At 46.5% G+C, this 27,356-nt stretch overlaps 1 protein-coding gene and 2 long non-coding RNA genes across 5 annotated transcripts in view; 1 reads left to right on the top strand and 2 right to left on the bottom strand.

Annotated features, from left to right (window-relative positions):
* The window catches only part of agbl4 (AGBL carboxypeptidase 4), a 398,795-nt gene that overhangs the window by 96,362 nt on the left and 275,077 nt on the right, over positions 1–27,356 (top strand). The window lies entirely within an intron of this gene.
* On the bottom strand, positions 46–27,356 carry LOC111848976 (uncharacterized). Of its 2 annotated transcripts, XR_011982672.1 has the most exons (5): positions 26,976–27,356; positions 25,484–25,567; positions 24,482–24,551; positions 6,410–6,479; positions 46–2,805 (listed from the first exon to the last, which is right to left on the bottom strand). It is a non-coding gene; the product is annotated as an uncharacterized lncRNA (long non-coding RNA). The 2 variants fall into 2 exon arrangements; XR_002839434.2 differs by lacking the exons at positions 46–2,805; positions 6,410–6,479 and having other exon boundaries at positions 23,299–24,551.
* On the bottom strand, positions 12,924–13,533 carry LOC140578485 (uncharacterized). Of its 2 annotated transcripts, none has more exons than XR_011982674.1 (3): positions 13,449–13,533; positions 13,161–13,337; positions 12,924–13,015 (listed from the first exon to the last, which is right to left on the bottom strand). It is a non-coding gene; the product is annotated as an uncharacterized lncRNA (long non-coding RNA). The 2 variants fall into 2 exon arrangements; XR_011982673.1 differs by having other exon boundaries at positions 13,161–13,334; positions 13,449–13,522.

Genomic DNA, 27,356 nt, shown 5'->3' with positions numbered 1-27,356 from the left:
AAACAAATATATTTTTTTACGCGTCCAGGTTTTATAAAGTATTGGTTATATATTTTCTCATTAAAGAGTCCAATTCTGAGTGTGTATAGTGGTCTGAACTTTAATTCTTGGTTGGTTTCCCCCTGTCCTCGTCTTTTAACGAATCACCCATCGTTTTAATATCTCTGACATTTTTAAAACGATTATATGGCTTTGGAGACAGTAGCTGTTTTGCCACGTACGCAATATAATATAATATTCTGGGATGTCAAAACCCCAGCTGTAGTGAGATTGGATCACTCTGACTGGTGCTGGTCCTTTTAGCATCAGGGCTAATCTGAAATTCAGGGAACAGGGCTCACATAATTGTTCATTATCGACAGTGTTGGCTGCTTTCCTCATCCCCACACTGGGTTTTATTATTTAACAAATGTAATTTAAAGAAGTGCACAACTGCAGGCCGGAGCGACACTCCATCCCATTCCCGCTCATTCGATTTTGCTGCGCCCCATATCCAGGGCTCCCCATCTTTTGACCGCCTGGGGAGCGATTCACCGCCACCTTTGTGTCCTCCGTGTCACGGTAAATGAGACGGCGCCGGCACTGTCCCCGAGTGCGTTTGGGGCGGAGACTTATCTAAATGGAATATCAGCCTTGTTTGGGTTATAATGGAAATCAAGCAGTGGGCACAGGGGTCCTTCCGTGACTCACAGGTCTGTTCTAAAATGTGCCAGATTAGAAATGTAATGTGTGATTCATGAAGAAGCTTAACAATGCGCGACAGGATGATACCGCTTCCATGAAGCCTTAATAAAGGAAACAGCATGATGAGTGTCGCCTGTGAATACAGCCATTGAAGTTTTAGAGGCGACGCATCCCACTGCATATCTCTGCTCTCAGTGCCGGGGGGCAGCTCTGCAGGAATTTCTTAAAAATCCCAGTAAAGCTTCAGTGCTGTTGCTTTTTTTGCGTATTGTAAACTTTGAAAGGTTTCGAATTTCACATTATTTTGGCCCTAGGTCCATCCACCCATCTTGTCTCCTGGACAGGGGGACTCGGGTCCATTGCAGGGCTTAATGCTGGTCTGTGACACCCTGGGCCGGATGTCATCCCTAAATGATAGAACTGTATCATAAGAAATATACGCAGACAGGTTTCAGCACAATAGTATCCACAAAATTTATTCTACTCTAGTTATTTTTCTGTAGAACAAGTGAAATTCAGACAAATGCTTTTAAGCCTCTGTTTCTTATACAGGATTATCAAATTTATTTGGAATGGGTGTAGAATTGTATTTATTTTCCATAACAGTAAAAAAACACAACTACACTGGCTGTGTTTCTATTTCATTGCAAATTATTTTTGCTAGCAGTGCATGTAAGAAATGGGAATTATCCCTACTATAATGGTCATGTGACTGAAAGTGCAGTTCTCTTCAGCAGACATGTACATTTAGAAGCAAATCAGCTACAGATTCTCAGAAATTATTATGTCATGAAGCCTCATGTATATGAAAACTGTATGTGACAGAAGCTGAAATGGTGCAAACTGAAGGTGTGATTCACTTTCAGAGGTACTTTCTTCTGGAGCAGCACCTCATTTTAAAAGTTGTTGCTGCACTGGTTGCTTCTCATCTCTTGGTGTGCAAAATGAATATGAACAATATATAAAGCAATATTATAATCACAGCTACTGCAAGTACCATGAATTGGATGGGGAGAGGGTGAATTATATTAAATTACCTGTGGTAAATAATTTGTCTTGATTCTGCATTAAAGCTAAGCCAGTGACTTGAATGGAGTGCCGTTCTCTTAGACTCAAGGAGCTTTAATGTGGTGCAATTACTAGCCTTGAGTTCACGTCACTTTTGCAATGTTATCCTACAGAGTAAGGTGCCTTATTGAAAAATCAAACTCTATCTGTTTTGTCAATGTGGCCATGCTTTGTTTTACAGCTCCATGTGAGCTGCAGTAACACCCCCTCCACCCCCCTCCCCCCAACTTCACCAGCGGTACAATTAGTTCCTTTTATCCCAGAAACTCTCTAAGAGCAGAATAATGGCGTTGCGGCAGATAATACGTGCTGGGCTTGTTTCATTGGCTCTTTGTTCCTGCAGTAAGATAGCACGGCTGCAATGGTTATTGAATTGGGTTGCTCCTTAACCTTGTCTTTTGATAATGCCATCTTGAAAGGAAATTAAAGTTGTGAGAGAGCGATGGAGATGGGAGTACAATGGCAGAGCCAGATAGTATCCAGGTGTTGTTCTTCCTCCTCCTCTTGTCATCTGTCCTTCTGTCGCTTGGTCACTTGGTTTCTTTTTCAAGAAATGGATGATTTCTGCATTGTGTTTGTGTATTCATGCAGTAAATGTTCCATAACACTGGACGTTTTTGGAAATGATTTAACGCCTGATGAAGAATGTTATCTGTATTTTAAGGGAATCTGACATTTAACAAAGTAGATGTGTGGTAAAACACACTAATAGTATTGTGTGCTGTCATTTAATGTGAAGTAGCACAGTAGGCTGTTTGACCACCATGTGCTGTCAGGAGATTTCAGACGTGCAACAACTAGCTAATCTGGTCCATGCCTATTCAATGATGGCAGAGAGCCAGATACACAGATATGTTAATGATACATTAGAATGTGAAATCAGGAGCAGCTTGCAATGTTATGAGGAATTGTCTACTTCATAGAAACAGACGACTTCATGAGATTTAGCACGACGCCTTTTTTCTGGTAGCTTTTCGGTTTTCGGTTTTCAGTCCCAATAGCTCGTAGTGCTGGTAGCCAACAGTCCATTTGGAAAAAGGCATCAAGCAAACGCTGGAGGGGGAAGAGAGACAGGGAATGAGAACTGAACATGCGTCTATTCCAAAGCTTTCTAGCATAATGGCACAGCTTAAGCAGGTCATGTGATGGCCCGCATGGTCAGTCATATGACCTTCACATAAATTTAGAAGCTGGTATTGTACATGTAAACTTCCTGTTTGTGGCTGTGAGGCCAGGCCATATCAGCCAGAATCTGGCTTTTTATTCAGCTTGGATTTCTGTGCCCGCAGTTTCCTTCTATAAAATAGGAATAATACAAGCAGGAGGAAAACAAGCACGCAGAAAAACATGTCAATTAAGTGCAGGGGTCTTCAAATTAAAAGTGAACGCCTGGCTCAAGGAAAACATGAGAGGCGGGAGAGGGTTGTGGGTGACAGGCAGAGAGACGGGCTGAGAGCCTGTGCCACTCAGGAGAGTGCAGGGGTGCCAGCGCCGCCTCGATCACTGTCACGTCGCGCGCCGTGCTGTCCGTCAGCGCGCCATGCCGCTAGCCGCATGCTAACACCCCTCAGGCTTCAGCCCCGCTATCAGTACTGATCCGCAATCTGTCCTGAATTAGTGATGAGAAAGTCTCAATTATTTTCATAATTTTAAAATTTGGATTTGCATTTTTCTTTATTGCCCATAAATTAGCATATGTGAGATATCCTTGTCCAAATAAAACTTTTGTTTGATATCTACGTAGCAGTCTTAAATCGGTGACCTAAACTTTTTTCCCACTGATAGTGCTAATTAACTCGAGATAACAGACGAGAGGTGAGAAAAAGAGAGCAGAAATAAATGTGTTTTATCAACAGTCGACTTGGAGGACAAATTAGCACTTTTCAGACAGGAGTTTAGCTAACAGGGCGGCTGATGATACATCCATGTGTCTCATTGTTCCCATTTCTCAGCTGCCAGCTTCTTCTCGAAGTACAGTGTAAGCTTAGTGGCAAGACGGCTCACACTCTTCTGCGCTGTAACTTTAACAAAATGCACGCTGGCCTCCTCCGTGCATGTTGCCTCAGTGCCCTTTTTTTTTTGTCCCCACGCAACATTTACATCATCTGCATTAGTCATCGCGTCTCTGCTTGAAAGGAGGCAAATTTGGGAGAATTCTGAGGGGCTAAGCTGGCGGAGCCGTGCTGGCCGCGCTCGCAGTCAAACACACAGCCAGCATGCTCCCACATCCTGCTTTGGAAATCAACTCCAATGCATAAAAGGGTGACCTTTCGAGATTCAGAAAAAAAGTCAAGGAAAAAATAGATAAAAGAGACAGGCTAGAGTGGGGGTGTGTGGCAGGGGGTAAGATAATTCTGCCTGAGAGAACTATTAAAGCCAAAGATTGCTCTGGCTGCCTTCAGGTTTATGCCTTTTAAAAGACTGAAATTGGTCCTAATGGCTCCATTATCGGCGATTGCCATTGTTTGTTTGTTTTTATCGTAAGATGAGCATATGGGACTGTTAAAGCCTTTTATGGCGTGATACCCAGTTATTGCTGGGATCAACTCTCTCGGGTTGTGTTCTGACACCCTGTTCAGCGCCCGTCCAGGGGGTGGGGGTGGAGGGGGGGGGGGAGTGACTCTACCCCTGAAAGCTTGAGATAAAGCAACTCAAGATGAAACCCATTTTAGCTACTTACTGTAGAGTGGTAGAAGCCTTCTGTGACACCGTCAGAAGAGGGAATGCAGGATTGAAAGCAGCACTCGCTAAACACTGGCTTGTTGGCCAAAGACATGGATCCCTGTTCACAACTGCCACTCGCTGACCTCACCTCTCTGCAGATTTTACACATTAAACGTCTTAATGGGCACCTGATCCGCCACTCCACTTTCACTCCACTTTCACTCCACGTTCACTCCACTTTCAAGTGATGTTTTTTTTCCCTGCTCTCAGCTCCAGCAAGGATTTCTCTTTTCTGTGGAGTATCCTGAATAGAAATCATATATCCCACTGGTAGCTGAAGAATGGTGCAGCAGAATTGGTTTTGTTGCTTGCAGCTGCATGTCCCACAACGAGGCACTCTGAGGGTCAGGTGACCCGGCCCACTCTGATTTCCACCCTCTCTCCAGGCCTGCCACCAAGCATATCAGGCTCTCTGCTGATTGATTGACCTAACTGGTCCAAAACCACACTAGGGAAATTTCTCAGACTGATCAATGACTTAAGTAGACTTCTGGCAGCCTGACAACAGTGTGTGATGGGCTCTCGCCACCGAGAAACATTGGGGTGCAGAGTTTCCATTTGATCTGCTGTAGATGCTCCTCTGTCTGTATTGCAGCCCAATCTGATGGCAGAGACGGAGCTCAAATTTAAAAGCAACCCAAACACTGGGATACAATTTAAAGTAATCAGGTATTATTATCAAACAAGGCTACTTACTTGGTATTCAGTATTCAGTTTCATTAGATGTGCATGCATGTTCTGCATATGGGTAAAGTGGTGGAAATTGTGAAGCGGATGATATTAGGTTTTCATGCCTAGCACACATTAATGGCTAGGTTGGTTTTGGGGAGTGGGTGGGGTTTCTTCAGGTCAAGACCCTTTAGGGGTGGAATCCTTAGGAGGACATAATCCCGAGGGGGGGGGGGGGGGGGTATGGGGGGTGTGGAGAGGAGGGAGGAAGGCAGTGGAGTGGAAACACTGCTTCTCTTCCCCAGGGGTATGATGAATTACTCTGTTGGCTACAGAGTGAAGAATACACTTCTTCTTCACCTTGTATTCCTCAAGTCTTTATTACAGTCTATTTCATCTGCCAGGCCCCGGAGATTTTTATATATATATATATATATATATATATATATATATATATATATATATATATATATATATATATATATATATATACACACACACACACACACACACACACACACACACACACACACACACACACACTTGGTTTGATACAGTGGGTTTTGAGGAATATTAACCTTGTGGCAGCTATATTTTGACCAGTGGAGGATATGCAGGATGCCCGTCTTTGTGATACATATGAAGACCAAATGTCAGACGCACGCTGTCACCTCCAGCAGATGTTCCTGACAAGCCCTTGACAAGGTCATCTTTTTTTTGGAGCTGGGGCGGCACGCAGAGCTGATGCTCTCACAGATACGGCGCCGCCCATCTAATCTTGTATCAGCCGAGCTGATGAAGAGCAAAAGCTGTCCTTCGTTTCACTGGAATCCTGGAGCCGTCACGCTCTGGCTGATTGACATTTAGTCCGGTGCCCGTCCCCGATATTCCCAGACAAAGCACCCTGTGGCATTAACCCCCCTTTTACTTCCTGTTCCCTCATTCTGGCCTGCCTCAGCTTTTCACCTCTCCCCTGATGTTCTCTCTGTTAAGCAAATGAGCGCTTCAGAAATTGACTGCAATTTCCCCAGGTTGCCGGAGACCTTGAGTAATTGTGTGGGAGCTGAAGCAGGGCTTAGACTCAAGGCTGAATAATGATAGCTGCACATTGACTTAAATTAAGGGTACTTATATTAATTGAACCTCTGAAATAATGTTTTATTTACAACAAAGGGAAGGTGCAGGAAGAATAAAGCGTTTGCGCTGGTTGTCAGGGACTGGTGCCCCATTCCTTCCGTCTCGCTGTCTGGCTACAGTAACTTACGTGCGGATCAGCCGGCAATTTCCCCTCTTCTTAAATGTCAAGGTTATTTCTCAGGCTCGTTCGGGAGAACCTGGGGGAAAGGAATGGCCGGGTTCAGAATCGGATATCCAAGTTAAGCAAATGAGCCGCTTACAGGAGTGAATCTCTGCGGAGCTCCTGCTGGGGATTGATTAGCACTGATTCAGGGGCAAATGGGCAATTCACTCTCGCTAACGGTGACATTGGCCGCCTCACTTGTTTCGCTGCTCAGCAGTGACTTCGGAAATTATGCATAGCAGTAGTTTGCAAAATGATTATTCTCAGAATTCCACATTATTTTTCCATATTGACTTTTCATCCCCTTTTAAATCCCATATTCCATCAAAACAGCTGGTGAAAGCTTTTTTGACACAGGGAAGACAATAAGTGAAATATTTTTGCAGAATCGTGCTAGAAATTTCTGGGAGATGCATTGTTTCAGGTTGATTATAATTCTACTGTTTATTCCTGTTCTAATCAGCTGTATTGTAATGCAGTCCGAGTGATTGTGTTAGTTAAGATACAAAGTATCACTGGCTACCTCTGTAATACCCCCGTGAAGTGACGTATATGAGAAGTGATATTTGAGTAATACCCATGGACTTTAGCTTTAATTATATCAGATTGCTGGTTTGGAAAATCGGTTTGCTGAACATGTTGTTATGTGGGTATAAATAGCTGCCACGATGCTGGAAATGCCAAGCGAATATGCCCGCACCCCGATGGGCCCCGGCACCCCCCTGTCACACCGTCCTGCTTCCTGTGACGCCGCCTTCAGAGAATCCTCAGCAAAGCCCGGGCCCCTCCACTGGGATGCGATCGACGTTAACAAGAATGGATGGAGGCAGTGGACATGTGCACTTGGGCACTGTGACAGACTCGGGGGGGGGGGGACGGGGGGGGGACACTGGAGTGTGATACATTGCCACTCAGGCCACAGCTTTTCGTTGGACTCCACCACTGGCGATTGATCTTGGATTGAAGTCCATTACTGCAGTCGGTTCCAAGGACGGCACCCTCCCTGACTCTCTCTCCCCGGGGGTCCAAGGGGGAGTTCCAATTAACATGCCCCGCCCTAATACTCAGTGTAAGACACACAGAAGTCTTGCTGCCGACACCTTTCCAATGAACACCTGAACCTGTTACACAAGTGTTTTTTTCCAATTAATCGTTGAAAATGCATTTGATAGACTTTAATGAAGGAATGTAGTGTTTTGCCCTGTGGACGCCAAAAGATGCTTGGCTTTCATGGGCCATATCATTGGTCACCCTGGTGCATGCTGGCCAATAGCATGCAGCTGTGGATGGAGGAGGGGCAGCAGCGGGATTGTGAGAGAGCTTCTGGCAGGGGAGAATAGGCTAAGCTCGGTTCTGGAATGATACTGGAAAGGTTTTGTACTCCGGTAATTCTAGCAGGATGTCATTAATTGTGCTGATCTTGCATGACAGTGCTGGATGCTTTCGCACCGGCCCCTGTGCCCCGCTTTGTCCCGTCGCCCTTGCTCTTGTGGGGATGGTCCTGGTTATTTTTGTCAGGATCCCACAGAAAGGGAAGCTTGATTAGTTTAGTGCCCCATTAAGTCGCTGGTACCTCCAGTCCATATTGTTCTTCTTTACTCTTTATGAAACATCCTTCCGGAGCAGCGTGAATTCTGTACAGTGGCGAGGACTGAAGCTGACGCTGATGGTGTCCTACAGGCTTAGGGATGACCGCTGTGCGAATTCTGTGCTGTGAGACCGGCCCCCGATGTCGGCTGTCGTGTCGGACAAAGGTTTTCCATTGGCTGTGCCCGTACCCTTCCAGCTCGCTCGGGCAGCCTGGACGGCAAGCTCAGGCTCATTGGCCGTGATTTACGTCATACCCGGGCAGCCTTGCCCATGGAGAGCGGGTGTCTGCTGTTATAAGCCCATACAAAAATCTACAGGGTAAAAGGAAAACTCATGGGCTAAACACCTCCATGCTTCTTTTTGACTCTGGCCGATAGTGGGGCTCTCCAGGTTAGAGATAATCCTCCCTGGGAGGATTTTTAAAGGCAATGCCCATGGCACCTCCTTCATCTTATGCTCCTCTCTGCTTGCACCAAAATATGCCCTTGTGGGGAATTCAGGACTGAGTTGCAAGGCTTGTTTTCCTCCGTAACTTATTTTTTTTTTGTCTCTGGGAAAGCTTGTCGCCCCTCCGGGAGCCGCCAGAGCCCCTCCTGCCCCGGTATTAGCGCGTCGCGCTGCTGCTCCGCACAGCCGTCCTCCTCTAGCTCCTCCCACGGCCATCTCCCGCCTTCGCCGGTCGTCACGGTGACAAATGGAGCGTCCGGGTCCACGTTTGACTCCTGCAGGATATTTCTTCTTTCTCTGTCAGCCTGGGCTGCGGCGATACTTCTTTAAACTCACTGGCTAATGAAGTAGCAGATGCTCTGTATTTTTTTCCTTTTCCTCGATTGGCGCCGCCTCCCGACTGCCTATTTGTTCCACCTGAACCAAGTGAAATCAGGTGTAACGGGCAGGGAGTGATGGAGGGGAGCGTGAGCGGCAGCCCGCACGTGCTTCACAGACCGCACAGGGCAGGCGAGCACAGCGGCGCCATCGCTGGTGGCTGAAAACAGCTACAATGGCGGCGGCAGCTGAGGAGATGAGCGCCTGTTTGTGCTGTTTTCCGACCACCTTTAGATTCATTCGTTTTTCATCTCTTCGCTTCCCCTCGCTGCCTCGGCCAGCCCTGCGTGACACTGACAGCTGCGATGCCTTCGTGTTGCTCTCCCGTCGCGTTCGGGTCGGACCCTGAGGTTCAGGCCCGCGCTTTCCTTCCTGACTCCGCCCCGGAGTGTGGAGCGTATGACATCACTACCTGCCCTGCGGCACCTGGACAGTCTCACACCACTTCCGACTTACCATGAAATCACTGCCTCAAATCTTTTTGGATTTTTTTTTCGTCTTCCCATGTTAATTATTATATTATATAAGTCAAGAAATTTTAGAATGATTAATGACAGATCTTTATTAAGTAAGGAACGTGGCTGTAAAGGTTGGGGGAGGGGGTGGCTGGGTATAATTATTTCTGATACATATCGATTTTTTTCCTATTGAGTTACTGGTCTGTAGTGCCTAAGTAATTCGTAATGTGCATTCACCGCAGTTACAGTAGAGAAATCCTATTTTGTGATGGCTGTATAATGTGATCAGGGGCATTTTAAGCCGCTGTTTTCGGCCGTCTGAAATTACATCTCCCCCGAACCCCTCCTTCCAATTTGATTTGATTAGAAGGGCAAACTGCCCTGCTGCTTCTGTCCGCTTGCTGCCGCAGACGGTCGACCTTGGCAGGCTCGTCCTCAGAGCTCCGCTCCTCGTGAAATAAGTGCCCTTCTCGCAATCAGACACAAGCAAGTGCCGTGTACCTTATGCCTGTTTGCACCAGGATCGTTAGCTGGCAGGCGAACAGTAACGGCGGCGCCGGTGAGAGGCGGAGAAGCTCGAATCGGAGCAGAATTAACGGGTGTTATGCTTAGAAAGCAGCATGGATGAACCTGAGACACTGAGTTATAAAACACTGTGATGGCTGTGCTGGTAATGGGTGTTATAGATGTAAAAATAAGGTTATATTAACACTTAGCCTACAGCTGTCAATGTACAGATAAAACACAGGCATGTGTGGCAGTGAAATGGGTGCATTGCAGTACTGGTAATTGTGCTATGTATGTAAATATAGTGTCATATTGACGTGAGGCATACAGCTGACAGTATACATATAAAACACATACGCAGAGCATACAGACAGACGGCCAGTTCTGCAGCACCCGGTGTTGTGTGAATGCTGTCAGAGGAGCTGCCACAGATTAACATATTTATTTCCGCGCGGCCCCCTTTCTCGGGGGAGCTGTTTAGCACGAAGAGTAGGAGTGAAGGTTTTCACGCTTTTGGGAAGCTGAGCACGTATGGGGGACCCCCCCCCAATATGAAGCGGCGCCACCATGTGGCCGAGCCAGGGCCGTGCAGGGAGTAGGGAGCCCAGCACTTGCCCTTGGGGTCCCCAGGCGCCAGGTGGGGGAGTGGGAGGCGTTTTCCCATTGTGCTGAGACAGCAGCCGCGCTGCGCTCTCTGTGCTCTTTATGGTGGAGCAGGCAGGTCACCTTCTCAGCGGTGAGATTTAGTGCTGGGTGAGAACGCGAGCTGGGGGCAGTGGGTGTGATGGTTGCTTGCTGTCGCTCCTCAGCGGGGGTGGGGGTGGAGGGGTCAGGGATTTTTACACGTGTTTGGGTGGGGCACCATGACATATGACGACATTTAGTACACCCTTTAGAAACTTTGTGGGTAGCACTTCTGAAAAACGAAGAAGTCGGAGAGTCGGAGGTCCGCCTGGGGAGACCGGGTGCCGTTTGCCAGCCGCGTGTCGAGTTGACTGATGGGAAAGCGAGCGGCGCTACTCTGCAGCAGCGGCGAGCCGAATAGCCACGTGAGAGGAATGCACACGAGATCCCCAGGCAGTCACACAAAAGATAGCCCCACTGTAAGCGAGTTTGAAGCTCCCTCTGTTACCCACAGCGCCTTCATAGTTCTGGGTAACGTTATCTTCTGTTGACTGGCTCTATCTCCAAAAATACAAAAAGGTTTTGTGGCGGGGTTTCACTTTTTTTTTTCCTCTTGCCGTTGAGATGGCCAAATTTATTAATACAGTGTGACTGCTTATCTTCCGGAATTTTCATTTACCTCTGTAAGGCTGTTTCTGCAGTCAGTGGTTTAGCTTGTTCTGTTGTAAGATTAAAGTTTGTGAGGTGGCAGCCAGCAAGGAGGCTTTGCAACAGCGGGAGGGTAAATGTAACCACAGACTTAAACAGATTTAAAGGGCTGAAAAATTAGCTTGAAAAGTATGGCCAATACGGAGTTTTTACTTCTAAAAAGATATTCTTCAGGTGAATCCCTGCTTTAACATAAGCTGTGCAAATTGTATAAATATGTGTGAGCATATGTATAATATTTATTTTGTGAATTATTTGTACTTGCTTCTGTGTAAAACTGAGGTACAGGATCACTTCACTGAAGGTCATAAAAGAGGCTTTGCTGAATTTCCAAGGTATGAATTCCTAACGACCCTACAAAGTTTTGTTTCTTAGATCGAAACACACACTCTCTGACATTCAATTATCATTTTAAATCTGATTAAAGACCTATTTTCTTTTCCTTTCCTTTGAGTTTAAGTAATCCTAAAAATATTTTCTGGATATGTAATGTACTTATTTATTCATGCTGAATATTTGTTGTAGTTTACTTACTTTAAAATGTATTACACATATTTCCATATCTTGGACTGTCATGGCTGATATTACCTGTTATTGTTATTACATTATCACTGGATGTATACAGGTAGTGGACGCAAAGGTGAAATTACTAATGAGATTTTAGTCGAATTCTGGCCTCAAAGATGCTGTGTGTCTCTTACTGATATCTTTATTGCACAACCTCATTGTTTTAATTGAAATGACTGTTCTCAAGACAGGTACAACTTCAGACAGCCCAAAAAGTGATAGCTGATTATATGTTTCTTCAAAGCACCTAATCACAGGAGGTGACATTCCAGGAGCTGGAAGGGAGCAAAAATACGGGTCCCCAAGGACCAGCTTGGGAAAAAATGGCTCAGGACACTAGCGAATTACATGGCATTAAGAAAAGAGTGGGTAATGGTCCTTGCCTTGAAGATGGTCCTCAGCACCATTACTGGGCCATTGGATCCTGGATCTCTGACTACCAGGAATTCATTGGTTGTTTGTGAGTTCAAATATAGATTTAAATTAAAAGGAGAAAAGGATTGTCATATCCCTGCCTGTCTCCTCCCTGTCATGGCCTTAACATGTCACACCTTTTGTCTTGCCTCTAATTCCTAACCGTCATGTAGGAATCACTCCCAGCTGCCTCTCATTAGTTCCTTCGTTTGTCCCATTCCTGTGTTACCCAATCCGGTCATTGACGTCGAACTCCTTAGTTGCCTGTGCCCTTCCTTGTTCCACTCCTCCCATTTTTGATCCCTCATGATCCTGTTTTATTTCCAGTCCCTGATTGGTGAGTTCAATAAACCCCCTTTTTGTGTCACCACAACACTTGCCCTAGAATCTTTGGTCCTGCAATTCGTAGCAGAATGACCGGACTCTGCAAATTGCCTAGTTATCCCTGTGAGCTTCTAATGCCCCGCATGTCCACTTGCACTCATCCCCCTGCAACCAGCCTTTTAAGCCTCCAGTCCACAAATCTTGAGTTATGGATAATCCACTGATGGACCTGCTCAGCAACAGTGATTTGGAGGAGCCCAATGAACTTGATGAGCCACCCTGCCTCCTGAACGCCCACTTGGAATAGAGGCACAACCCTGCCATGTGGGAGGTGCCCAGGGCCAGAGCACTCTTTGGGCGGGCAGGGGAGATACTAGCAGGACTCACCCCATGTTTGGATCCCCAGGAGGCAGAGAATGTCTGACTTTCTTTGAGGGAGATGAAGCGGCTATATATGAGGGTGAAGTTGTTAAGCCCCCTGGCTGTCCACAGCTTGCCGCCACAGATCTGCCCATCCACTCCCCACAGTTCGCTGCATCTCCACCTGCCATTTCTAGTCAGAGGAGTAAAAAGCAGAGGAAGTGGGCTATGCCCATAACTACCACCTCACCAGACCCCTTGCCTCCCTCCAAAGGCCAGCCCAGGAGAGGCTGCCGTCATGCCTCCAGAACCCGGTCCAGGAGAGGCCACTGTCATACCTCAAAAACTCATCTTCACGTCTGCTGTGTCTCCGGAGCCTGTCATTGCCTCCACTGCATCTCCAGAGTCCCAGTGAGGGCGGTTCCTCCTACGCTCCAGGCTCCCTGAGAGGGCCGCTCCACCCTCACTCCAGGATCCCATCCCAGAGAGGGCTGCTCAGCCCGCACCCCAGGCTCCTGGCCAAAAGAGGCCCACTGAGACTGCGCCCCTGGCTCCCGGCCCATGGAGGGCCACTCTGCCAAAATCTCCAGCTCGTGGCCCTAGGGGGACCCCTTCACCCTGCTCACCTCCAAGTGTCCCGGCTGTGCCTTCTTGAGCTCCAGGAGTCTCAGCTGTGCCCTGTTCGCTTCCCGCTGTCCTGGCTGCACCCTGTTCACCTCCAGCTGTCCTGGCTGTGCCCTGTTCACCTCCAGGTGTCCTGGCTGCGCCCTGCACCTACAGATGACCCAGCAGTGCCCACTTGTGTCCTGATGTCCCATCAGTTCCAGCCTCCTCTTTTGATGTCCCATTGGATCTGGCCCTGTCTCCTGATGTCTTTCCGGTGCCTGTGTTGTCTCATAAGGTCCCACCACTGCCTACCTCATCTCCTATCATTTGCCCGACTTCGTCCCTTGGGACAGCTCTCCCCAGGGGGGAGGTCTCTCAGTGCCCTGCTCTCTTCTCAGCACCATCTGGCTCTGCAAGCCCCTCGGTGCCTTCTGGAACTGCTGGCCCTTCAACGCCCTTAGGCCCTGCAAGACGCCCCCCTCACCAGTGACTGGGCCCAGGAGGACCTACATTCCACGTCAGAGACATTTCTTGTTCCCTCTAGTCACACCTGTGCCCCTGTCCCAATATCCAGTCCTGCCTGTTTTGCCCTAGCCTGTGTCCTCTGTGGCCACATCCTACAGGGTATGTTTCTGTTGTCCTTCTACCTGTCCATCCTGTTCTGGAGTATATCATGTGTGTCCCTTCTATTGTCCCTTTGGTCCCTGGATTTGCCACGCCTATCCGATTCCTCTTGACTCTTATTCCTAACCTTTGTGTGGAAATCACACCCAACTGCCTCTGATTAGTTCCCTCATTAGTCATGTATATACAGTACGTGCTTCATGTGTTCCCCAGTCCAGTCATTGATATTGAAACCTCTGGTTGCTTGTGCCCTTCCTTGTACCAGTCCTCCCATTTTTCATCCCTCATGATCCTGTTTTATTTCCACTCTCTGTTTTTTGAGTTCAATAAACCCCCTTTTTGTTTTCCCACAACCTCGTGCAGTTTGTGACAAGGATAAGGAATTGATTGTAAGACTGTATTTTTCACAGCTGAAAAATTGTCAAAAAAGGGCATTTGGCAAAGCAAAACTAATAAGCATAACGGTCCTTGTTTTTTTTATTGTTACTTTACCTCCCATTTGTTCAAGTTTCTGGGGGAATGATCAGCATTTTGGTGAAACAGCAGTGTTCTGGTAAAAGGTGCATACAATTAAATGAGTGGGAGGGGTTGCCTAAATGTATTATTATATATGATGAGAGAAAACCATCATAAATCCTAACAATGCACATACCGTTGGGAGGCTTGGAGTCCCACACTGATGGCAGGATGTTCTGAAATAATGCTGTCCTGATCGATGCCAAGACTCAACATCTGTTTGGCAGCACAGATTAATAATAATAAGTTAAAATTCACTCGTGACAAATGTCACTTTTATTGATGTAGAAGAACCCATAATCTGACCATTTACAACAATATTTAATCATAAACAGCTGAACACACAAAATCCAAGGTTTTGAAATTCATGTCCCTCTCCTGGAGCCGACACCTTGGTGGAGGGGTTTGCGTGTTCCAATGATCCCAGGAGCTAAGTTGCCCGGGGCTTTATGCCCCTGGTAGGGTCACCCAAGGCAAACAGGTGAGGAACCAGACGAAGTGCGGCTCACAAGACCCCTAATGATGAGTAAAAACATTGATCCACGATTTCCCTTGCCCGGACGTGGGTCACCGGGGCCCCCCCCTGGAGCCAGGCCTGGGGGTGGAGCTCGACGGGCAAGCGCCTGGTGGCCAGGCCTGCACCCATGGGGCCTGGTCCTTGGAAGGGGTGTTGGAGAGCACTCCTCCCGATGACTCTCTTGTTCTGCTGGGAGACTTCAATGCTCACGTGGGCAATGACAGTGAGACCTGGAGGTGTGTGATTGAGAGGAACGCCCCCCCGATCTGAACCCGAGTGGTGTTTTGTTGTTGGATTTCTGTGCTCGTCATGGATTGTCCATAATGAACACCATGTTCAAGCATAAGGGTATCCATATGTGCACTTGGCACCAGGACACCCTAGGCCGCAGTTCAATGATTGACTTTGTGGTCGTGTCATCGGACTTGCGGCCGCATGTATTGGACACTCGGGTGAGGAGAGGGGCGGAGCTGTCAACCGATCACCACCTGGTGGAGGGTTGGCTCCGCTGGTGGGGGAGGAATCCGGTCAGACCTGGCAGACCCAAGCATATAGTGTGGGTCTGCTGGGAACGTCTGGCAGAATCCCCTGTCAGAGGGAGTTTCAACTCCTACTTCCGGCAGAACTTCGCCCATGTCCCAGGGGAGGCGGGGGACATCGAGTCCGAATGGGCCATGTTCCGCGCCTCCATTGTGGTGGCGGCTGACAGGAGCTGTGGCCGTAAGGTGGTTGGTGCTTGTCGCGGCGGCAATCCCCGAACCTGCTGGTGGACACCGGCGGTGAGGGATGCCGTCAAGCTGAAGAAGGAGTCCTATTGGGCCTTTTTGGCCTGTGGGACTCCGGAAGCAGCTGATGAGTACCGGCGGGCCAAGCAGAACGCGGCTTCGGTGGTCGCTGAGGCAAAAACTCGGGTATGGGAGTAGTTTGGCGAGGCCATGGAGAATGACTTCCGAAGGGCTTCGAGGAGATTCTGGTCCACCATCCGGCGTCTCAGGGCGGAAAAGTGGTGCAGCATCAACACTGTTTATGGTGGGGATGGTGCGCTGCTGACCTCAGCTCGGGATGTTGTGGGTTGGTGGAAGGAATACTTCAAAGACCTCCTCAATCCCACCGACACGCCTTCCAATGAGGAAGCAGAGTCTGGGGACTTGGGGGTGGACTCACCTATCTCTGGGGCAGAGGTCACTGAGGTGGTTAAAAAGCTCCTCGGTGGCCGGGCCCCAGGGGTGGATGAGATCTGCCCAGAGTTCGTCAAGGCTCTGGATGTTGCGAGGCTGTCTTAGTTGACACGCATCTGCAGCATCGTGTGGACATCGGGGGCGGTGCCTCTAGGTTAGCAGACTGGGGTGGTGGTCCCCATCTTCAAGAAGGGGGACCGGAGGGTGTGTTCCAATTATAGGAGGATCACACTCCTCAGCCTCCCTGGTAAGGTCTATTCGGGGGTGCTGGAAAGGAGGGTCCGTCGGATAGTCGAACCTCAGATTCAGGAGGAGCAGTGTGGTTTTTGCCCTGGCTGTGGAACAGTAGACCAGCTCTATACTCTTGGCAGGGTCCTGGAGGGTGCTTGGAAGTTTGCCCAACCAGTCTACATGTGCTTTGTGGACTTGGAGAAGGCATTCAATCACGTCCCTCGGGGAGTCCTGTGGGGAGTGCTCCGGGAGTATGGGGTGCCGCACTGCCTTATAAGGGCTGTTTGGTCCCTGTACAACCGGTGTCAGAGCTTGATCCGCATTGCCGGCAGTAAGTCAGACTCATTCCTGGTGAGGGTTGGACTCTGCCAGGGTTGCCCTTTATCACAGATTCTGTTCATAACATTTATGGACAGAATTTCTAGGCGCAGCCAGGGCGTTGAGGGTGTCCAGTTTGGTGACGTCAGGATTAGGTCTCTGCTTTTTGCAGATGATGTGATTCTGTTGGCAGACCGTGACCTTCGGCTCTCACTGGAACAGTTCGCAGCCAAGTGTGAAGCGGCTGGAATGAAAATCAGCACCTCCAAATCCGAGACCATGGTCCTCAGCCGGAAAAGGGTGGAGTGCTCTCTCCGGGTCGGGGAGGGAGTTCTTCCCCAAGTGGAGGAGTTTAAGTATCTCGGGGTCTTGCTCACGAGTGAGGGAAGGATGGAGCCGCAGTGATGCGGGCGCTGCATCGGTCTGTCATGGTGAAGAAAGAGCTGAGCCAAAAGGCAAAGCTCTCGATTTACCAATCGATCTATGTTCCTACCCTCACCTATGGTCACGAGCTGTGGGTAGTGACAGAAAGAACAACATCGCGAGTGCAAGCGGCCGAAATGAGTTTTCTCCGCAGAGTGCCTGGGCTCTCCCTTAGAGATAAGGTGAGGAGCTCAGTCATTTGGGAGAGACTCAGAGTAGAGCCGCTGCTCCTCCGCATTGAGAGGAGCCAGATGAGGTGGCTTGGGCATCTGCTTAGGATGCCTCCTGGACGCCTCCCTGGTGAGGTGTTCCGGGCATGTCCCACTGGGAGGAGGCCCCGGGGAAGACCCAGGACACGTTGGAGGGACTGTGTCTCTCGGCTGGCCTGGGAACGCCTCGGGATTCCCCCAGAGGAGCTGGAGGAAGTGGTCGGGGAGAGGGAAGTCTGGGTTTCCCTGCTGAGACTGCTGCCCCCGCGACCCGACCTCGGATAAGCAGAAGTTAATGGATGGATGGATGGATGGATGAAATTCATGTCTGAGAAGCTGCACGCTAACTGCGTGTCCAGAGGCACACAGAAAAAAATGCATTTGGAGGTGTTTTACTTCCAATCATCTGATATAACGTATTGTCTTTCCAACTGAAGATACCAGGACTACAGAGGTTACTTTGTCCTTAGTATGGCCTTAGATTAAATTTTAAAGAGTTGTCATCCTTTTGGAAAAAAAAAAATCTTCTTTCCTAGAATAATATGTTGGTATAATCAGTTAGCTATTGACTCAAGGTAATTACCTGAAGCATAAGTGCTGGGAATATCCTCAGAACTGTGATTTCTCAAGGCATCATGTTAGATAGATTGATTTCAACTTTTGGTTCATTTTGTTAACCTGGAACAAAAATGAAACCATAATGTTTCATGCTGTGGTTAAGTACATTATGCACTATTTCTGCTGACACTCGTATTTGCAAATCTGCTATGGAAATCCTGGTTGGCCAGGCTGCGGAAGGCTGTCTCATGTTGACGGTGTGAGCGGCGGCAGAGTAGGTGTCAGGGAGTCGCCTCTACATGCCGCTTGCTGACTAACACTGACTAATCACAAAATGACACCACAGAACTCAAGAGCGTGTCCCCTGCCCATATTACAGCTGCAAATTCATGAATGTTTGCCCTCCACTGGTGGCAGGAAAATCAGCTCTGAATAGGTATCGTAGTTCACTGCATAATATCGCTTTTGATATATGGGCTAAATCCAAGGATCTATTAATGTGCCAAGTTTGGCCTTAAACTCATATGCCTTCTGTCTGTGTGGAATTTGGCACGTGAACCTCAGCAGAAATAGTGCCGATTTCTGCAGGTTCCCCTTGTATATTTGTACAAGAAATAGAAGCATTAGTATTGTTTATCACTGTTTGAAGGCTGTTTGTCTTTAAATTCTGAGGAACAATGAAGAAAACATGTTTGCTTTCTTCTGACTCACCGGACCCGCTCATACTGAAGATATCATGGATGCTAGGGAGCTGTTTGCGGTTGTTCTGAAACTGTGACGGTGAGAATTTGAGAAACATGGTGCATTTCTGGGAATTCTTTTGTTTATGAACCTAGAATTGGATCTCTTTTTTTTGTTTCCAAAATTTTTCATTTTCTGTCAGTGAAAGGTTGCACTCACAGAGCATATTGTAACACATTACAGCTAGCATATAACTCTGTGAGGGGGGGCTGCGCACTTTGGATCTCGCCCCCCAGCCCTGCGTGTGTTGAGTTTGCATGACTTTCCTCTAGCTAATCTGGTTTATTCGGGGGTGGTGTCTGGCTCAGTGGGTTAGGATGCTTTGCCTGTGATCAGAAGGTCGCCAGTTTGAATCATGGGGATCAGCAGAGCAATTTCACAGATGGGCCCAATTGCTCCAGGGACTTTCACAAGAATGTGAATCACTATGGATAAGGGCATCTGCTAAGTAAATAAAATGTAAAGGTTCCATCGGCTGTAAAAGCATAGTCGTGGAACTGAAGTCCAGACTCTGTTTTGAATCCACATATGAATTGACAATATTGCTACATTCTCTGGTGAGCGGTCTTGCTACTGTTGACTCGGACTCAAACGTTTGTGACTCGGACAACCTTCCTGAGTGCTTCCAATGCCCAGTGTATGTCTGCACCCTTCATATTTTTCAGTGTAGTGCACACACCCATAGTCAACTCACAGCTTCATCGTGTCTGCCAAATCAGCGATTATCCGTTTTGTGTACATATACCTTAAGGATTTCCTATGCAAGACATACAGTAAAAAGAAACATTGTGGAATGCAAATATTGCTAATAATCATTATAGGGGAGTAACGGTACACAAAATTCACAGTTTGGTACAAACGTCAGTGTTGTGTTTAAGGTTGGGTACAACTTTGGTATGGTAGGGAAATGGAATTTCTTTAGAAATTATTCCTTAATAGCTGCAAACTAAACACAATCACAATTATGAACAGTTTTAAGCTGAACGTAATGTGTCTGTCAATGTGCCTGAATAACAAATCCTAAGAGATGCCATTTGCACAACATAAAATATGTAAATTAAAAATGTATAATAAATAAATATTCAAAAATAACCCTGCATTATAAGAAGCATAATGAACTAAATCCCATGTTGTCTGCTATAAAATTCAGTCGCATATCTGTAGCAATAAACATGCCGAAAGTCATAGCTATTTTTTTGGCCTGGTCTGAATTTCCTGGCAAAAACACCTTAAATGCCACAAGGAGACTAACTTGCAGAGGCTGTTTCTGCCTTGCTTTGGTTGTACACACACTCAAATTATGCTATTTTAACTGAGTCATCATGTTGAACATGTTTCCAAAAACATATCAGAATTCGGTATAATCAAGCCGACAGTCTTGGTCTCATCAACTGTCCAGTATTGGTCTCCAGTTTGATTGGGAAACCAAAATGTTCCCAAATGTTTGAATAGCATTATGTTTTCCATATTGAATATCTACTTGTGAATTTAGTTTCTGCATGTGTCAAGCAATGCATTCAGTTGTTGTGTGAAATAACCGAACGGCACAAATACATGTACCATTACAGCCTAATCCGTTAGCATTTATTTTCTTACTTTACAAATTACTGTTTTGAGAAATGTGCATAGATGTGTTTAGTATAGTATATGCTCTTCTTATTCGGTTCATTTTGTGTTTAAATGCAAAAAAAAAAAAACATATTTAGGTGTCATTTTTTGGGGTCGGGAACTGATTAATTGGTCTTCCATTATTTCTTATGGGGAAAATTCAATCAGAACTCGAACTTTTTAGGATTCTATTCGGCGTTCTGAACGGATTAAGTTCGAGTTCTGAGGTACCACTGTAGTTATTTCTTAGTTGTTGGTCATTTGAAATTTATTTAAATTATTTATTTTTTTGAGGTATTTCTTTAATCTTCAATGTATTGTTTTTGAATTCAGGTTCATGGTCTAGAATCAAACTTGTGTTTTTGACTCGGACTCAGCTACCCAGCCCCGGTAATGGACTCGGTCTCGTCTCAGACTCACCCCTCTGTTGCACTCAGTTTTGACTCAGCTAAGGTGGACTTGAACACAAGACTGTCTAAAAGTACTCTGAGTCCTTGCTTGAGTATAGCAGCGAGTGTACTTAGGTGTTGGCATTTTCATCTAAATAGTTTAATTTAAAAACCTCATGGCATATTATTATTGTTGTTTTTAATTTCATCTTATTTTAATCATGGCATTTGAGTTATTAAAGATATTACACATAGACAGCCCACCTCCTGAGATGCCGTGTAATCCATATTTTATAACTCATCCTCCAGCCGAGTGTTGATGAAGCTTCATTCCAGTGTGGAATTCCGTTCAGACACTAACGTGTTTTCATTGCTAAAACAGATACGTCTGGGCACATGCACATTATGTTGGCCTTTGTGATAAAGCAGCCTGAGTCTCAGTGTTAATGTGACATTACGGCTGTGGAAGTGTGGTATCAGTGCTTCCGGTGAAATTAGAAATTAAACGCATGAAGAAGTGATATTAGTATAAAAGGAAGAATTAGTGTGGGCAGCTCATCTCCAAAAGAGCACCCAGACTTGGGGTCTGGCCGGTGGGATTTTCTGCAGAGTTGACTAAATATAGATTACAGTAATTTACTTTCAAACAACTCATTTTCTGTGTTTGACATGTCCATTAACCCTGGCTAGAAAAGTCATTAATTTTTCACCAATGAAGACATTACTCATTTGAGTGCCTTTCATTAGCATCCATGTTGCAGTGGAAGCATTCGGCCTGGGACTGCGCCGCCCTGCTCAGACGCTAACAGCTAGCCTAGCCTACCTCCTTCTTAGTGCGCGCTTTCATTGTTCCGCGCAATGTAGGGTAATTAAGCATCTTCTGCTATTATTGGCTCTCTCTGGATTTGAAAGAAATAGACCTGTCAGTGTTTAGGGATGGGAAACTTAACAAATAGGAAGGGCTGATCTGTATTCCCCGTGTCCCGCTCAGTGTTGATGGGGGTTCTGAAAACAGGCCATTTGTCCATCTTCGTTTTGGTCATCGTTTCGTTTGCGGCTCCTATCCGGAAATGATCACATAATACTAATTGTTACATTAATGGTCATGTAATTGAAACTGAAAATTAATCACACTGGGATAGATAACAGCAGTGCATCACCGTAAAAGGGGTTTATACTGTCATTGTCAAACACAAATATTGCCGTCATTGGGCTCACGTGACATCTCAGAGCCTCAGACCGATTGCGAACCTCGTCGGTAATAATCTAAAACATGTGAGCGGTGCTTAAGAAAGTCACCAGTGCCACTGTGGAGTCCTTGTATCCTTCAAGGGCACTTCAGTTTAATGTCATGAAGGAAAGATCCCTTCAGGTTAATCCTCGGCTCGCTACCTGTCAGCGAGAAGCCAAATAAAACCTGGGAAATAGCAGTCGGGAGATATAACACAGCACAGTGTCTGTCCCCTGCACAACAGGGTGACGGGAAGCAATGGGCACAAACTAACTACCCCCAAAACAAACAGTGGTGAATCCCTTTAACCCCCTTTTTGGGAGCTGTTAACTACGGTGGAAGTGTTTGGATGGACAGGGCCGTGCGGGAGCGTGGCAGGCAAGGGGCCGCTCTCTGCAGAATAGCGATCGCTCTGATGGCTGCCTCATTGTTTGCTGTCATGCCTGGCAGTTCTATTTTCCCATGTGTCAAAGCCACAGAGGGAGAGTGAGAGTCTCTGCTCCCCAGCTCTGGAGTCCGATGCTTCAAGGTGACCAGTCATGGAGATCTGAGGCAGCCCCTGTTTGGAAAGGGGTGACGTGACAATGACAGTGACAGTGACAGCACATGAATGCGTCCGTTTTTATACCCACTAGCGAAATTAAATGGGAAAGTGACGTGTTGAGTTTCTGAAGCACGTGAATGGGGGGAGATCTGTTCCTTGGCCAGTGTTATTCCAATCGCACAATGACTGATCCTACAGGTCTGGCAAATTGTTAGGCCCTTGAATACAGTCTATAGGAGCTAAAGCAGTGGCTTGATCAATATGTAAATAATTTCACAGGAAAATTAATGCAGTACAATCATGTGCAGTTCTGATTATTGATCCCAATATATGGGGAGCCAGCCGAAGCAGCCAAAGCAAGGCCACATCCACACGGTCATGGAAACTTTTTCACATGAAGGAGGAAACAAATATAAGCACAAAAACGCTGTTGATCCAAAAGTGGCGTGAGGCCGTGGCAGAAGGAAATGCATTAAGATCTGCTGTATAAATAGAATAGATAATGGATTGGAGAGCAATATTATATTTATCCAACTCAATAAAGCAAGACGGGCGGAAGATTAGTCTATTCTGGAGATAATGGCACCTCACCTCAACCCATTAGATGGCGACTCTCTATAAAAATATACAGCGCGGTACAGCGGGACTCCTGTGGGCCACCCAGCGCACGACTGCTTGTGTCAGCCCTCTGCTGTTCCATGAAAGTCACCTTTCTGCACGTTGTCTCTTCACATTAGGGGAATCCTGGGGAGGGGTGGGATTGGGGGCGGGGGGGGGGGGGGGAGTACTTGCCTCTCCAGAATTCCAGCAGCCAGGTGGGCTCGTTATTCACGTCGGATCGGCGTCGGGAGGGAGATGACAGACCTCACGTCTTGTACCTGCCATTAGATTAATTCTGCTCTATTAGCGCGAGGGGAGCAGCTCATTTCAAAGCGCATTAAACACTCGCGGATCAATTAGCTTGGAAAGGAATAACCTTGGCGCAAGGAGCACACGCGCAGACTGACCTGGGACCTGTGCTACGGGTTCTACCCAGAAGGGCCTCCCCTGGCCTGCTGCATGTCCTCTTCTGACACACATCATACACTGGGAGCTGACATGCACTTACACATCCTCACCTGATGCCTATCCTGCTGTTTCGCTGTTGATTCGTTTCCTGATACCTGCACAGACTGAACAGGATGAGAGAGGGCCGAGTCGAGTGGTTCTGTATGTGGTGTGGAGTCCAGCAAGGTACGGATCTGCCCAGAAGGTCACGGGTTCAAATCCCATGGCCTGCCCAGTAATCATATCACTGTTGGGCCCTTGAGGAAGGCCCTTAACCCCAGCTGCTTCAGGGACACTGGCTGACCTGCTCTCTGATCCCAAGCTGTCCTCTCTTGTACATTGCTTTGTGTAAAAGCTTCCATAAAATAAACGTAATGAAAGGATACAGGCTCTCCATGCCTGCTTCAGCTCATCTTTTAAGACTGCAAAGTCCTTGCAGAATGTCCTAGACATTCCTGGGCAATTTGTTCTGCTTTCACTGTGACTGATAAGGATGGATTGCAATGAGTGTCGTGAATTCGCACTCGGCCCGGAGACGGGGCTCCTCCTTGCCGGGTCTAACTGCAGCGCTTGACGTTCTGCCCTGCTTTCCTCGCAGATGCCGCGTTAATCACGGCTTCGCGGTGACGCTGTCCGAGGCGCCCCGCGCTTTACACATCTTACGGCCTGAGGAGTAGCTGCCTCTTATATTTGGGGCTGCAGCCTTTCTGATTACAGCAGGAGTGCCTCTTATTGGACTGTCCCTGATTAAAAGGCTGAAGGAGCATAAGAGTGAGAGAGTGAAGCACTTTGCACATTTCAGCAACATACTAATGCTGTTCACTTCTCAGGGTTTTTTGCTTTTAAAGATTTGACCTGTAAGAGTTACTGCCCTTGGGCGGCCACATGTAGCACTGTCACACTGTCGTTCTCGTCTTGCCTCTGTTTATGTGCGGCTTGCATATTCTCCTCAGGTCACATGGGTTTCCTCAGGAGATTCTGGTTTCCACCTGCAACCGGAAGATATGCACTCAGGCTAGGTTGTGTCCATGGTGACCATAATGTATGATTGTGTGTGTGTGTGTGTGTGTGTGTGTGCGCTTGTATGAATTAGGCTTATATTACATTGTGGGGACCAAATGCAGTATTTTGTCACTTAAAATGACTTAAACTGAAACTGAAACTAAAATATATAAAAACCAAATATAAATATGTCTTTAAAATAAAAACTACTAAAACCACATCAAAGACTAAGTAAAACTAAACTGGATTTCAAAAAAAATATGAAAATAATACAATTGATACGTTATTGATCCCGGTGGGGAAATTCTCTTTACACCTCTTTGCAGGCAATAGTAAGCTGGCCGCGAATATAAAATGTAAATTAAATTAAAAAATCAAAACTATAATAATACAGCATGTATGTGGCCTGAGATGGAGCAGCATCCTGTCCAGGGTCTTCCTGTGATTTCTGCTGCCTGGGATAGTCTCCCGGCCCCCAGAGCCCCGACCACGATAAGCGGTTAGAACATGGGTGGATGTTACTGTCCTCAGAAAAACAAATCCCAGAAATCTGTATTTGGCAGAGGTCTGCTGCAGAAAATGGTTAAAATGCAGATAGTGATGCAAGAATCGATCATTAAAGATCTTAATCAAACATTTTTGACTTTGTGAATTGTGATCAATTTCCAGATTTCCTTAAACAAGTCAGTTTTCTGTCAATGTAAAAAGAAATTAAATGTAACATGCAACGAATGAAACCATTTGTCATTTTAATAAAAGTAGCAGATATGTGAGCACATCCATCCTTTTTGCCATATATTACAAGATCGCAGTGTGTGTGTACATGTTGTACATACTGTACACTTCTTTGTAGTTCTATAATATCATGGTCAAATAAACAATAAGCTGAAGATTTCGCTTGAAATGCATCGCTCCAGACCTGAGTGCTGGTTGTTGCTGTGGTCGGGTCACAGTTCTCGTCTGAAACCAGCTCCAGCCTCGCAATTGGACGCGTGGATCTGGCCTGTGTGGAGAATGATGGACGGATACGACATGGTACATTATATGGCAGTTAAGTCTAATGTCTGATATCAAAGGTCAAATCAAGCAGTTCACAAACTCCCAGTGACTCTTGTTGACATCAGAGCTGGCAGCCCTCCCTCCTTAGGCTGCCCCCCATTGGGGTCAGTCTTTTATTATAATGTGCTTCCAAATAGCAATTTAATAAAGAAACATATGACACATGGCTGGAAAGTCCCTCAGGATATCAAGTGTGTAAAATCAGAACTGTGTAGAAAAGGAATTTGAGGACTTGAATCGGAAAACTGAATATTTAATGCCATAACGAAAATCACAGTCCGATCACTAGGAAAATCATGGCCCAGTAAAGCATGGCTAATGGTCTCATCTGCTTATTCGTCTTGTCTAACGACGCTGAGGTGTTTCGTTAAAGGCTGCTGTGTCTGTATCTGCCCGGCGGCTGGCATGACGTTGGCTCGTTGTCTGCCACCGACGTGGCCGTGCCACAGGCCTCAAAAGCCCTTTTTCTACACATCTGCCTTTTTCTGTATCTTCATGTCATCCCTGAGGTTCCTTTGAAGGTGTTTTCATTTAATCTTTTCGTAAGAAGATTCCAGCGTGAGGTCACAGATCACATCAAGGCTGTTTTCCGACTCAGTGACCATTTAATCAAGCTAAAGTCAATTCACAGTGCCCTGTCTTGGCCTTCTTTGTTCCCGGCGTGCAGAGGTGGCGTCAGTCAACAAAGAGCAGAGAATCCCATCGCTGGGAGCTGTGGAGGTCGAGTGGATGTGTTATATCCCCTAAAATGAGCCGCGTTTCCCACCGCCGCCGTTCTGCTTCTTATGTAAAGTGAACTCTCAGGCTGCTCTAGTGAAAAATATTCAGGTCGAAAAATCAGATTCACTTAAATGTCCCCAATACTGACTCCTGTTTTTACATTCACAGTGGCAGTTAAAAAAGAAAAAAAGAGTAACTTTATGCTATTCTGGAGAGTCCCCATTATGACATAGATAGCAACTTATTAACAGATACTCATTATTTATAGTTGAGGTTTTATTGAGTTTATGTTCGTTATATACAGTTTATGTTTCACTAAGATAGATGACACAGTTTCTACAACTGCCAATGAGCTAATTAGCTGATCATTAACAAACATACATGTGTATGTGTCTTTATGTGTATGTCTACTAATTCATTGTTAGAGCAACAGAAGTCTTTGTAATTTGTGTAGCAATTTCTATGATATGCTTTGAGATGTAATTAATACTGAGCCCATGGCACGCAAACATGTAAACAAATGAGTATTAGGCAATGACAGTTGCTTTTGTATAAGTAATTTTGAATGACAGTCATAATGATCATACCTTTTTTAGTTTTAATAAAAAAAAATCATAAACTTGATTGAATACCTTGCAGTGGTAGGTGGAAAAGAGCTTCTTGTACTGGTGTGATGATTGGTTGCTCCGTTGCTTCTTGTCTCCACGCTGTGTTTGTGTTAGTTCCTTTTTGCTCGTCGCCCCTCCTTTCTTTAAGAGTTTAGCTCTGTTCCAGTGTCACGATGTGTTATGTCTGAAACATCTTCGCTTTGAATGCCATGGTAAAAGGTGGGTTTCTCATATCTCCCATAGGTGCTCACCTGCACCCTGAAATTGGTCACACAGTGTTCATTGTAATAGACTGAATCCCATTGTTCATTGTAATGGACTGAAACCCATTAGGCTGATAAGCTTGTAAGTGTGTCTGGGCAACTGTGCCAACAGAGATCAACCTCAGGATCCAGGAGGCGGATT

Source organism: Paramormyrops kingsleyae, chromosome 15 (assembly GCF_048594095.1).
Source record: "Paramormyrops kingsleyae isolate MSU_618 chromosome 15, PKINGS_0.4, whole genome shotgun sequence".
Taxonomy (NCBI): domain Eukaryota; kingdom Metazoa; phylum Chordata; class Actinopteri; order Osteoglossiformes; family Mormyridae; genus Paramormyrops; species Paramormyrops kingsleyae.
This window is presented reverse-complemented; position numbering and strand designations above follow the sequence as displayed.